Below are 12627 nucleotides of genomic sequence, written 5' to 3' on the forward strand. Positions count from 1 at the left end.
TACGGGCATAAAAGCCATGAATACGGGCATAAAGCCATGAATACAGCATAAAGCCTTTCGCGATCGCTAAAACAATACCCTATTGGCATGCCAATCTATCCAAACCAATCACATTAGGCCTACTAGGGCATTTTGCACTTTTAAGTTTCACAATTTTTGAATTTCAAGTTTTCATGTCACTATTCATTTCATTAGTCAACTAAAATGTTGACTTTTGCATAAACAATAGGTACATTGGTTTTAGTACTCCCAACATACCACATTTTGTATTCAAAACTTGTTGGTTTTAGTCACTTTCTCAAAGCTTAGGTCATTTTGGCAAAATTGCCAATTTTTGGTTTTGGTGTCACTATTCACCTCATTGGTCAACACAAATGTTGATTTTTGGATAGAAAATAGGTGTATTGGTTTTAACACCCCAAACATACCACATTTTGTATTTAAAACTTGTTGGTATTGGTTGCCAATACCATTTCTAAGCTTAATGCTAATTGAACAAAATTTTCAGATTTGGTGCTTCATCTTTACTGTTCCATTTGTTATTTTTACAGTTGGAATTTGAGGAAATTGTAAACATGAAAGTTGTTCCTTATTCTGTCTAGTTGAATTTCCTTTTTTGAATCACTCCATTTGGAGTTTTGTAGCTCAAGTTATGGCCAAAATAAGTTTACTGTTCACGTGCACTGTTCATGCTGAGATTTTGGGTCTGGCAGATTTTTGGTCCAACTTTGGTCAGTAATTTGATCAAGTTAAGTTCGTAATTTGGTCTAACTTTCTTCTTATGAAATGTTCTACATTGCCTTAGGTTTTCATCGGTTCAAGAATCGCCTGAATCCGAGTTTTCTAGAGAGAGTTATAGCCATCCAAACATTACTGCTCAAATATAAATCTGTAGAGTTGCAGGTTTGATAACTCAACTTTGTTCAATAATTTGAATGGGTTAATGGCATAATTTGGGGTGATGTTCTTCATGAAAGTTGTTTTTCTATATCCTATCTTGTTGCTGTAAACATTTCAGGTCAATTGACCATATCTACAGTGAGTTATGGCCAAATGAACAGTTACTGTTCATTTGGTCAATTCTGCAGGGGCTGTTTGCAGGGTATCCAGATTGGGGCCAAGTTTTGGTCCTCTTGCTTTGGTCTTTTGGGCATGGTTTCTTCAGAAAAAATGTACCATTATAAGGCTAGTTTCATGTCCAATTGGCCAAACATCAATTGGACCTACACAGCCAAAGTTATGGCTGTGCAAGTGGACTGAATTTTTAGTCCCTCTGCTGCTGTCCTAGGGCAGCCTACAACTTCACTTTGCAATCCTATTTTTCAGTCCATAATATGGTCAACTTACCTAAAATGGTCACTAATTGACCATTAAAATGTGCTCTAACAATTTCATAAGCCAAATCAATTTTTCACTTCTCAAAACCCTAATGTCCAATTCAATTTGCCCATAAACCTCAATTAGCACACTAGTTCAACATCCATGCATATTCATACCTTAAACATCATTTCTATCCACTCTAAATTCATTAAAACAATCAAACTCATCCTTCCTTAGGGCTGCCAAAAATTCAAGGGATGCATACACTTAACTTTTATTCATTTAATTTACAATTTCTCACTTATTTCAAGCTTCTAACATGGAATCAAAGAAGTATATATATAAGTAGGCACTAACCTCACTTTAACCTCTTGTAGGGCAGATTTCTCCAAGTTAAATCTTCATTTTCTTGTACTCTCTTGGCTGCCAAACACTTCCTCTAGGTCCAAGGATTCATTTTAGTGTTGGGGTCTTGAGGAAATATGGTGAGGAAGCATGAGAAATGAAGCTTTTGTTTGAAAATCAATGGAGGGAGAAGAGGGAGAGATTCACGTTTTGGCTGAAGAAGAAGAAGGAAATAGCAGAATTTTGAGTCCATTTGTCTCTTTTAATTGTTTTAAAAAAGACTTATTGAATGGTGATTGGTGGAGGGTATGTAAATGACATCATGTGATGTTATTATCCCTAATTTCCTTCATTTTTCTTTTCTTTTCTTTTCTACCACATTTCAATTTAATTTTTAGCAATATTTCTTCATATTTTATGTCATATTAATTATTTACTTAACTGGACAAGTCGGCCAAAAATCACCTCTGAAGGCGAAATGACCAAAATGGCCTCCGTTTGGCTTAACAGGTCAAAATTGTCTGTACCGATTGAAAAATTTTTATAAATATTTTCTTGGCATTCTAATGCCATAGGAACCTCAATGACCCTTCTCTAGAGTCCCAAAAATTATTTTATAATTTTTCCCCCGGGTCTAGGGCTCCTCGTTGCAAGAACTGCAACTTACCTCTGGTTACCCATCGCTTGGGCACCGGCCCTTTTGACTTAACTGTATTTTATTTCTAAAATTTTTACTAAATTTTTCTTATTAATATTTGAGTTAATTATGGTTCCTGACTTTAGTTTAAATATTTTTCCGGACGTTCTAGCTGTCCGGACCGACACTGGTCACCGGAACAGTAGAATGTACGGAGTTGCTACGGGGAGGGTGTTACATTTCAAATCATTTTTCTTTGTACATTATTACTGTACATTGGCAAATAAACACTTTCAAAGAAGACTAAATTAGGATATAACACATTAAATTTTAGAAACCGCATGTGAAATATAAATAAATCTTGATTATTTGAATTATGTTTTATTTCTATCTTTATTTGTATATTATTTCCTTGTTATATTATTGCACCACTAAGCAGCAATGCTTAGCGCGATGGAATTGTTTCCTTCAGTGCATCAAGCTAGAACCCAATGGACGTTTGGTAGGAATTTTGGGAGTTTTGATCTGCGAAAGTATCTAAAGTATTCAAGGTTGTCACCTCCTCAGCAATGCATGTAGATAGGGCCCATATAGATCCTATTTTGTATTTTGTATAAAATGCTAGATATTGTATTATGATGTAAATTATGAAATTTTGTAATTATTTTGTAAATTATGTAAATTAAGGAAATTTGAAAATTTTCCTTATGTAATTTGAGAATGTTTACATATGAATTGAGTATGCATGGAAATGATTATGAAATTGAAATGTATGAATGAGATTTGAAATATGAGAAAATTATGAGAATGATTGATGAGATAATTATGATTAGCATGGATAAGACTTTATTCTGAAAATATTGTTGAAACTTTCAAACAGGTAAATAGTAAAACACGTCAACTGGTAATAAAATAGGGGAAACTCCGCTGGTTTCTCCGTCGAAAAATAATTAATATTAAAATATAACGAGATCAAAATATGAAAGGAATAAAGTAAGATAAGATAGGGTGCTCCGGCACCGAATGTAGCACACTTTGCTCGGCTACACTGCAGTCAGGTGATGGGTGTTACATTTATTAGTATCAGAGCGCGGTTTAGGCGTTCCTAGGCGTAGATAGATAGAATAAGATTGTGTGCATAACATGCATTGCATTCATATGAGTTGAGGTGACACTAATGCAGATCTGTTTTCTTGGTTATTTTAGGTTAAGGTATGGACTCAGAATCGCAGAGGGCAGTAGAAGAAGAAGTAGTAAGTCGTCGTATCCCATTGGGAGTGATATTGGAATCGGGAGATCTGCTCCACCGGTGCAAGAGGTGCCTGTACAACCCCAACAGGCCTTGTTTGAGCAGATGACTGGGGTTATTCCACCACCGCTTCAGCGGAAATCACCTCTAGGAAAAATTAGGAAATATGGAGCTGTAGATTTCAATGGTAGAAAGGAAGACGATTCTGCAGCGGCTGAGTATTGGTTAGAAAGGACTAAAAGAGTCTTGCAGCAGCTCCATTGCACACCAGAACAGAGTTTGGAGTGTGCAGTTTCATTGTTACAAGAAGCTGCATATCAATGGTGGGATGTCGTAACCAAGGTAGTGCCACCAGCCGATGTAACTTGGGAATTCTTTCTGATAGAGTTCAGAAAGAAATATATTAGCTGTGTTCATGAAGAGGAACAGAAGAGGAGTGGTGATCAAGACAAAGAGGAAATTTGGACAGTCTAGTAATAAGAGGTCGAGAGAACAGTTAAGTCAGACATCTGATCAAAGTAGGAGATCGAGACCCAGGCCTATACCTAGAAGAGATCAACTAGAAACACTAGTAGTGAGTGCGCCAGGACAGGCAAGAAAATGTGGCCATTGTAACAAGTGGCATAAAGGTGAATGTAGGGGATTGACTGGAGCCTGTTATAGATGTGGGGCCATAGACCATCGTCTAAAAGATTGTCCTAAGAGGAATTTACCACGGACCCAGACAGAGGCCGTGTAAGGACCAAGTACAACAGTAACACCACTTCCAAATGTCACCCAAGCCAGAGAGGAGCAAGAAGCCCCAAATGTGAATTTGAGGTAAAGTATTTCCTGTATGATATGCCTAAGTGTATAATGATATATTCGGAAAGACTAAATGGTACCATATATATAAAAGAAGTAGACAGAGGGAGCAATAGAAAGGTAAAAGAATTATCTTAGATACCTACACCCAGTAAATTTCGAGGACGAAATTTAAATAAGTGGGGAAGAGTTGTAACACCCTCCCGGTAGCAACTCCGTACATTCTACTGTTCCGGTGACCGGTGTCGGTCCGGACAGCTAGAACGTCCGGAAAAATATTTAAACTAAAGTCAGGAACCATAATTAACTCAAATATTAACAAGAAAAGTTTAGAAATAAAATACAACCGAGTTAAACGAGCCGATGCCCAAGCGATGGGTAACCAGAGGGAAGTTGCGGTTCTCGCAACTAGGGGCCCTAGACCCGGGGAAAAATTCATAAAATAATTTTTGGAACTCCAGAGAAGGGTCATTGAGGTTCCTATGGCATTAGAATGACAAGAAAATATTTAGAAAAAATTTTCAATCGGTACAGACAATTTTGACCCGTTAAGCCAAACGGGGGGCATTTTGGTCATTTTGCCTTCAGAGACGATTTTTGGCCGACTTGTCCAGTTGAGTAAATAATTATTATGACATAAAATGTGAATAAACATTACTAAAAATTAAATTGAAATATAAGTAGAGAAGAAAAAAATAGAAAATGAGAAAAATGCCCATTTATGACATATGATGATGTCATTTACCTTCTCCCAACCAATCACCATTCAACAAGCTTTCTTAAATCACTTAAAAGAGACAAATGGACCTAAAAATTCTGCTCTTCTTCTTCTTCTTCTTCCTTCAATACGTGACCTCTCTTCCATAGCTAAGTATATTCAAGCTTTTCAAAGCTTGATTCACCCATTTCTACCCAACAAAATCATAACCTAGCTTCACAAAAAATTAACCTAGCAACTTGAGCAACCTCTAGGCAGCCAAAAGAAGAAGAAAGAAGGAGTTTGGGTAGCTTGAAAAATCTGCCACCTAAAGGTTAGTGCACCTATTTACTTAAAACTCTTATATTCCATGATAGTGACTTGAATTGAGTGAAGATTTGTAACTTAAATGAACAAAAATTATGTGTGTACATACCATGGATTTTGGCAGCCCTGTTGAAGGAACAATAATGGAGTGTTTTGATGGACTTAAAGTGGATTAGAGATTATGTTTAAACCATGTATGCATGTGGATAGTGAATGAGATAGTTAATTAAAGCATGTTGTGAAAACTCACATGGAAATTAGGGTTTTGAGAAGTGAAAATTTGACTTGGCTTAGGAAATTGTTAGAGAACATTTTAATGGTCAATTAGTGACCATTTTAGGTAATTTGACCACAATTTGGACTGAAATATAGCATGGCAAAGTGAATGTGTAGGCTGCCTAGGGACAGCAGCAGAGTGGCTGAGATTCCAGCCCACTTGGACAGCCATAACTTTGGCTGTGTAGGTCCAATTGGTGTTTGGCCAATTGGACATGAAACTAGGCTTATAATGGCACATTTTTGCTGAAGAAACCATACCCAAAAGACCAAAGCAAGAGGACCAAAAGTTAGTCCCAATCCGGATACCCTGCAACAGCATCTGCAGAAATGACTAAAAGAACAGTAACTGTTCATTTGGCCATAACTCACTGTAGATATGGTCAATTGACCTGAAATTTTTACAGAAACAAGTTAAGACATAGAAAAACAACTTTCATGAAGAAATCTACCCCAAATTATGGCCAGAACCTAACCCAAATGGCAGTCACAGTCACTGTTCATGTTACTATAAATATGGTAAATTCTGCAGTTTGGCAATCCGGCCAGCTGTGGTTTTTGGACCATATCTGGAGTTACAAAACTCCTAATGGAGTGATTCAAAAAAAGAAATTCAACTAGACAAAATAAGGAACAACTTTCATGTTTGTCATTTCCTCAAATTCTCACTGCAACAGTGCCCAATGGAACAGTAAAGTTGGGCTACAAAAACTGAAAATTCTGCTTCCCTTGGTTTAAGCTTAGAAATGGTATTAATGCTTAATGCCAACAAGTTTTAAATGCAAAATGTGGTACATTGGGAGTGTCAAAACCAATGTACCTATTTTCTATCCAAAAGTCAATATTTTTGTTGACCAATAAGGTGAATAGTGACACCAAAACTTGAATTATAAAATGTACTTACATGAATAAATTGTTGAATGAATAAATATGATAAAAGTGTCATTTATGATTTAGGTTCCCATCAAGAGAGAAAGGTTAGCCCAGTTTCCACTCTAAAATTGTCCAATGGAATAGTAAACTTAGGTAGTAAAAACTAAAAATTTAGAAATGCATCTAGGGAACTGTAAATTGCAATTTGCAATTAATACTAGCAAATGTAAAACTCAAAATGTGGGATCTTGGTGTAATTAGAATTAACATATCCCTTAAGTATGAAAAAGTCAACATTTTGGTTGACTAGTAAGGTGAATAGTAATCAAAATAATTAGCAAATTAAGATGAAGACCTAGAACCAATTCTAAGCTTAAATGCTTAGAATGGTATGACAAATGTGGACTATGCATCTTAGTCAAAATTGTTAAAAAGGAAATTAAAAGCATAAATGTGAAATCCATGAAATATTCATGGATTACTTGAAACATGAAAAATAAGTCACCTAATTGATGTGAATAGATAGTTAGGGCTTATTTGCCCATCACAAATGGAATTCATAAAATATTAGTAACTCAACTTGAAATATAAAATTTGTAATTACATAAGTAGATTCTTGAATGTATAAATGAGAAAGAAAAAAAAAATGTTTTGAATACAATGGTACATGTGAACCATTGTTTAAAATTGTGATCAATATGAATAACATAATGAATGAATAAATGAACCATATTAATGTATGAATGAGACATTAGTTCTCATTATGTAGAGAGGAGAAGTATTTTGAGTACAATGGTATAAAAGGATAATTGATGTGAATTGTGATCATATAAATGATCAAATGAATGTATGAATTATAATTGAAATTTATCATGAAATAATAAAGTCATAAAACACAAAATATTAATATTTAATGATATTATGTGCCCTTGTATTTTCTAGACATGTGTGTCAGATTGGATAGTTTGGCATGCCAATAGGGTATTGTTTTAGCAGTACTGCGAAAGGCTTTATGCCTGTATTCATGGCTTTATGCCCGTATTCATGGCTTTATGCCAACATTCATGGCTTTTATGCCCGATTATGTGTTATCATGGCTTTTTAGCCATACTGACTGCATACGTGGTTGATGTTCTGCGTCCCATGGTATGACGGCCCGAGGCACCGCGGTGTCCAGTGCCAACGACCCGTTATCCAGTTTAGTCAGCCTGTCGTAGGTTACTTGGTCAGTGTAATTTATTGAGATAAGTTAAGAATATTAGCAATTAAAAATATTAGAAATTAAATAAAATAAATGAGTAAGATGACCTAAAATAAATTAGGATAGTTATTTATTAGAAAGAATCGAAATGAACTGGACAGATATCAAAATTTACTTATTATAAAATAATCTGAGACAACCTAGCAAGTATAGAGAAAATGCTAAAAGATTAGCAAAGAAAATTATAACATAAATAAATATTGCAAATGTGCTTATATAACAATATAAGCATAAATTTATTATTTTCATGTGACACCCCTTACCCGACTACAGTGTAACCGAGCAAGTTATGCCACTCAGTGTGCCGGAGCACTCTATTTTATCTTAATTCATTTTTATCATAGTTTTGAAAATAACTTGTGAAATATAATTCATTTATTGAAATTGTAATTTATTTGAGGTTCCGAAAATTTTATAGAAAATCCGGCGGAGTACCGGCTAAAAATGGAGAAAACAGTTCTTCGGAACCTGTGAAAAACACTTCTAATAATCATATTCCCTCATCTCAACTCCATTTATCAAAATCTCAATATTTTTCAGTTCACATTCATTTCTCAATCATCCATCACATGTGATAATCATATATATATCACAGATAAGCATTCACTTTTTCATTTACAAACACAATTCTCATTATTTACATGAGCATCAAATTACATTTCATAAGTTCATTTACACATGAGAAAATAAGATCAATTACAAAATACCAAAATGACACCTAGTGTCCTACCAATGCATCATGCTTTGTGAGGTGACACGGACACTATGCAGAACTGTGAACTGCCTTACCAAATATGTGGTCTACTGGGCCCTCTGTCCAAATCTTCAGTTCCTACGCGTTGCAAAAGCGACGCGCTAAGCATAAAGCTTAGTGGTGCCAATAATACAAGAAAATACAATATGCAAATAAAAATAATAATTTCCTTGCTATTGTGTTCATAAGAAATGAATAATTACTAACTTATTGTTTAGTCGAGGGCTAATCATATTTCATGATATTAACTTCTTCATGCATTTCGTTAATTATTTTCTTCATGATATTGAGCTTCTTTGTATTTTTGTAATCATTCCTGATACTTAATTTTCGTATTTTCTTTAATAATCAGTTCAATCACAGTTATACTTTTCCATGCCCAAGTAACCTATCTTTGGGCGATCGATGGATAACGGGTCGTTAACCTTGACACCGCGTGCCTCGGGCGTCATACCATGGGAAGCGAGCGTCAACCACGTGTATGCGATCGGTATGGCTAAAAAGCCATGATATCACATAATTGGCATAAAAGCCATGAATACGGGCATAAAAGCCATGAATACGGGCATAAAGCCATGAATACAGGCATAAAGCCTTTCGCAGTACTGCTAAAACAATACCCTATTGGCATGCCAATCTATCCAAGCCAATCTATCCAAACCAATCACATTAGGCCTACTAGGGCATTTTGCACTTTTAAGTTTCACAATTTTTGAATTTCAAGTTTTCATGTCACTATTCATTTCATTAGTCAACTAAAATGTTGACTTTTGCATAAACAATAGGTACATTGGTTTTAGTACTCCTAACATACCACATTTTGTATTCAAAACTTGTTGGTTTTAGTCACTTTCTCAAAGCTTAGGTCATTTTGGCAAAATTGCCAATTTTTGGTTTTGGTGTCACTATTCACCTCATTGGTCAACAAAAATGTTGACTTTTGGATAGAAAATAGGTGTATTGGTTTTAACACCCCAAACATAGCACATTTTGTATTTAAAACTTGTTGGTATTGGTTGCCAATACCATTTCTAAGCTTAATGCTAATTGAACAAAATTTTCAGATTTGGTGCTTCATCTTTACTGTTCCATTTGTTATTTTTACAGTGGGAATTTGAGGAAATGGTAAACATGAAAGTTGTTCCTTATTCTGTCTAGTTGAATTTCCTTTTTTGAATCACTCCATTTGGAGTTTTGTAGCTCAAGTTATGGCCAAAATAAGTTTACTGTTCACGTGCACTGTTCATGCTGAGATTTTGAGTCTGGCAGATTTTTGGTCCAACTTTGGTCAGTAATTTGATCAAGTTAAGTTCATAATTTGGTCTAACTTTCTTCTTATGAAATGTTCTACTATGCCTTAGGTTTTCATCGGTTCAAGAATCGCCTAAATCCGAGTTTTCTAGAGAGAGTTATAGCCATCCAAACATTACTGCTCAAATGTAAATCTGCAGAGTTGCAGGTTTGATAACTCAACTTTGTTCAATAATTTGAATGGGTTAATGGCATAATTTGGGGTGATGTTCTTCATGAAAGTTGTTTGTCTATATCCTATCTTGTTGCTGTAAACATTTCAGGTCAATTGACCATATCTACAGTGAGTTATGGCCAAATGAACAGTTACTGTTCATTTGGCCAATTCTGCAGGGGCTGTTTGCAGGGTATCCGGATTGGGGCCAAGTTTTGGTCCTCTTGCTTTGGTCTTTTGGGCATGGTTTCTTCAGCAAAAATGTACCATTGTAAGCCTAGTTTCATGTCCAATTGGCGAAACATCAATTGGACCTACACAGCCAATGTTATGGCTGTGCAAGTGGACTGAATTTTCAGTCCCTCTGCTGCTGTCCTAGGGCAGCCTACAACTTCACTTTGCAATCCTATTTTTCAGTCCATAATATGGTCAACTTACCTAAAATGGTCACTAATTGACCATTAAAATGTGCTCTAACAATTTCATAAGCCAAATCAATTTTTCACTTCTCAAAACCCTAATGTCCAATTCAATTTGCCCATAAACCTCAATTAGCACACTAGTTCAACATCCATGCATATTCATACCTTAAACATCATTTCTATCCACTCTAAATTCATTAAAACAATCAAACTCATCCTTCCTTAGGGCTGCCAAAAATTCAAGGGATGCATACACTTAACTTTTATTCATTTAATTTACAATTTCTCACTTATTTCAAGATTCTAACATGGAATCAAAGAAGTATATATATAAGTAGGCACTAACCTCACTTTAACCTCTTGTAGGGCAGATTTCTCCAAGTTAAATCTTCATTTGCTTGTACTCTCTTGGCTGCCAAACACTTCCTCTAGGTCCAAGGATTCATTTTAGTGTTGGGGTCTTGAGGAAATATGGTGAGGAAGCATGAGAAATGAAGCTTTTGTTTGAAAATCAATGGAGGGAGAAGAGGGAGAGATTCACGTTTTGGCTGAAGAAGAAGGAAACGGCAGAATTTTGAGTCCATTTGTCTCTTTTAATTGTTTAAAAAAAGACTTATTGAATGGTGATTGGTGGAGGGTATGTAAATGACATCATGTGATGTCATTATCCCTAATTTCCTTCATTTTTCTTTTATTTTCTTTTCTACCACATTTCAATTTAATTTTTAGCAATATTTCTTCATATTTTATGTCATTTTAATTATTTACTTAACTGGACAAGTCGGCCAAAAATCACCTCTGAAGGCGAAATGACCAAAATGCCCTCTGTTTGGCTTAACGGGTCAAAATTGTTTGTACCGATTGAAAAATTTTTCTAAATATTTTCTTGGTATTCTAATGCCATAGGAACCTCAATGACCCTTCTCTGGAGTCCCAAAAATTATTTCCCCCGGGTCTAGGGCTCCTCGTTGTGAGAACCGCAACTTACCTCTGGTTACCCATCGCTTGGGCACCGGCTCTTTTGACTTAACTGTATTTTATTTCTAAAATTTTTACTAAATTTTTCTTATTAATATTTGAGTTAATTATGGTTCCTGACTTTAGTTTAAATATTTTTCCGGATGTTCTAGCTGTCCGGACCGACACCGGTCACCGGAACAGTAGAATGTACGGAGTTGCTACGGGGAGGGTGTTACAACTCTTCCCCTCTTATTTAAATTTCGTCCTCGAAATTTACCTGACTTAAGTAATCGGGGAGTTACTACCTCCTTGTTTCTTCACTTCCTTGTATTGCCTCATCAGTGTCTGGGTTTGGCTCTTCCTGAGCTTCCATTGCATATACTTGTGGTGCCACCCTGACTTCGGGCTTTTCAACGGTCTCAGAAACAATCTTCTGTGAAATATCAGCCATTTCTGCTCTACCCGATCTTTTACCCCTTTGAACTATAGGGGAAGGTCTATCAACTTGTACCGGAGCTATTGAACCACTCCTCTGAGGGCAATCTCTTATGAAATGATCCGTAGCCCCACACTTGAAACACTATCCAGTTAACAGTCGACACTCCCCTCTGTGTCTTCTACCACAATGCATACATTCAGGCACTGGGGTTAATCCCCTTGTTATTGTGCCCGGGTAACTAACTATAGATATTCCAATCTGGCCTCTGTGGCCCTGTGTCTGATCTTGTGAACTAGGACCCTTAAACTTCTTACTATCAGTCGGTATACTTGACTGTCCTGGTCCAAATTCCCTCTTACGCTGCCTATCTTTCCTATTTTGTTCATTTATTCTCACTTTCTCCACTTTTAATGCAGCTTCCACTAACTTGGTGAAGTCTGTGATCCCCAAGGCAGTGATCATGATCTTTATGTTGTCATTTAGTCCCTCTTCAAATCTCTTGCACCTTTCAGTTTCATTAGGGACTATCTCCCTTCCATAACGGCTTAATCGAACAAATTCCTTCTCATATTCGGCCACTGACAACTGTCTCTGCCTCAGATTAATGAATTCCCTTCTTCTCTCTTCTAGGTATACAGTACCCACATATTTCTTCTTGAATTCTGAGAGAAAGAAGTCCCATGTCACAATTTCCTGCTGTACTTCACTGGATACCGTGTCCCACCATTCATAAACATCATCTTGTAGCAGAGATACAGCAGCTTCCAAGTTTTGCTCTGGAGTGCAGTTGAGTTGTTT

The sequence above is a fragment of the Hevea brasiliensis genome, chromosome 9 (assembly GCF_030052815.1).
Source record: "Hevea brasiliensis isolate MT/VB/25A 57/8 chromosome 9, ASM3005281v1, whole genome shotgun sequence".
NCBI lineage: Eukaryota > Viridiplantae > Streptophyta > Magnoliopsida > Malpighiales > Euphorbiaceae > Hevea > Hevea brasiliensis.